Source organism: Choloepus didactylus (genome assembly GCF_015220235.1).
Source record: "Choloepus didactylus isolate mChoDid1 chromosome 11 unlocalized genomic scaffold, mChoDid1.pri SUPER_11_unloc1, whole genome shotgun sequence".
Taxonomy (NCBI): Eukaryota; Metazoa; Chordata; class Mammalia; order Pilosa; family Megalonychidae; genus Choloepus; species Choloepus didactylus.
Genome location: NW_023637577.1, coordinates 3,232,806 through 3,234,929, shown reverse-complemented (window position 1 = coordinate 3,234,929; position 2,124 = coordinate 3,232,806). Strand labels below are relative to the sequence as shown.

General features: G+C 58.2%; 1 pseudogene; it reads right to left on the bottom strand.

Moving 5' to 3' along the window:
* Window positions 1-859: 859 nt before the first annotated feature.
* Window positions 860-994, bottom strand: LOC119524491 (annotated as a pseudogene).
* Between the last annotated feature and the right edge of the window lie 1,130 nt (window positions 995-2,124).

The window sequence follows — 2,124 nt, the reverse complement described above, 5'->3', positions numbered from 1 at the left end:
AAGTAAGTCTACCCTCCACAAATGTCTCCACTGGTAGAGTGAATCCCTGGTCTGTTGGGCCACTTGGTCTTCACCCACTGGCCTCCAAGTTGGGTGACATCATGTGACTCAGCCCACTGCACTGTCATCCCCAAAAGGTCCAGCCCTACAGTGGTCTGGCAGCCAGTCTGTGCCTGCCCACCCCAAGGCAAGGAAGCCCAGGGGTGTGATCAAATTAGGTGAAAACAAAGGCTTCAGACAGGGACCTCTGAAAAGGTGGGTGGCCAGTGCACACGGAAAGAGAGCTGGTGCATGTATCTTGTGCTAGGCCTTGGCACAGAGAGGAAGCCCTGCCTTGCAGGGGGGATTCAGCCCAGGGGGCCCCAAGATGTGTGTGCCTGGCTGCTGCTGCCACCACCACAGCCACCATTGATTTTCTCTGAGGCACATTCCAGTCTGGATCTGCCCACAGATGCAGTAAGACCCATGAGCCCCGGGATATGCGTGTCTGCCCATCGGTTGTTATGCCTTGGTCAGCAGACCAGTCCTGGAGGGTCTGAAATTGCTAGGTGGATTCTGAATATATGTGGCCCCACCCACACCATGCTCAAATTATAGGGGCAGACATCTGAGAAGTGGTGCAGCTAGTAAGGGGTCTTGGGCCCACCCATGTCAAGCCTGCATTTCTGTGGGGTGGCGACAGTCCAGGCTGGGTTGGGAAGCAGCCAGCCCTCTGCCTGTGACATGGATGCCCCAGGCCAGGGTGGTGGGGGCCTGGGGCAAGGGAAAGTGGTGCCAGGCATGTGCTAAGGGGAGCCATTGGCACCCAGGGCCAAAAGTACAAGTGAGGGAGTCAGGGAGATATGAGGCACCTGGCAAAAGCCTACAGCACCTGGTATTCCCAGGCGGTCTCCCATCCAGGTACTAACCAGGCCCGACCCTGCTTAGCTTCTGAGATCAGATGAGATCAGAGATCAGATGAGATCAGGCCCATCAGTGTGGTATGCCCATAGATGGTGGCAGCTGTCACCTGGAGCCCCACGAGCTTACATCATGCTTGGCTGCCTCTGCATGGCCAGCTGTGGGGGGTGCTGCACCATGTGGAGCCAGGCTCCAGGTTGCCAGATGCCCTACACTCACACACCCCAGCCCAGCAAGTCCCACACCTTCATGGTGCTCGCTGTCCATGCCTTTGGAGACTCGGCACAGGTCAGACCTTCCCAGACCAATTCAGTCCCTGGACCACCCCCCATAAACCTGTCCCCAACCCCACCCAGCAATTCCGCATTACCCTGTTCCAACCCTTGTGGCCTGTCCCTGCCAGGACCCTGCTTCCCCCAAACTCAGCATCAGAACCTTCAGCACCCACAGCAGGCATGCACACCAGGCCAGTGACCAGCCTGGCCCTGACCCTCTGGCACATCTTCGGGTGCCCACAAGCCACCCAGCCCCACCACGACCTTGCTGGCCCTGTGGAGTTGACTCAGCACACCCCCCTGGCCAGGCCAAGCCAGGGTATGGAGAAAGCTTGAGACCTGCTTTGCCACCCAAACCACAGCAATGTTTTTCCTCTAGAGCCCTCTCCTGCATGGCCCCACCTCCCCTCCCCTTTTGTGCAGCTGACACTCCCCTCCTCAGGACACTGCACCCATGGCACTCCTGCCACTGTCCACCCTTACCACGGAGGAGCACAGTACTTTACCCTCAACCCTCTGGCCCAACCATTGGCTGTCTTCCCCTGAAGCCCATGTCTTGGGGCACAAGGCAGGATGCTGCACCTTCAACCACATGCAAACCCTGGGCAGTGAGCATCTGGTCACCTCAGCAGTTGGAGCAGCACTGTGCCACCAATCCAGTCTGCTCTCACAGGAAACCACAGCCAGAACCTGAGAAGGAGGCCAGCAGTATGTGGACCTGTGTGTAAGTTGTCTGCAGGCATCCTCTCCTGGCCAAAGAGATACCCTTGGAACTGACAACCAGTATTGGTCTTGGCTGGGTAGGTGGTGTGGGTTCTGGGAGGTCTTGTGGAGCTCTGGAGTCTCCCTGGGATACCCTGGGGTTCAGTGGTCACTGATAGACCCAGTGGGCCAGTTTGTGGTGCCTCTGGACCCCTCCTGCACATGGGAGGGCTGTGGCCATGGACTC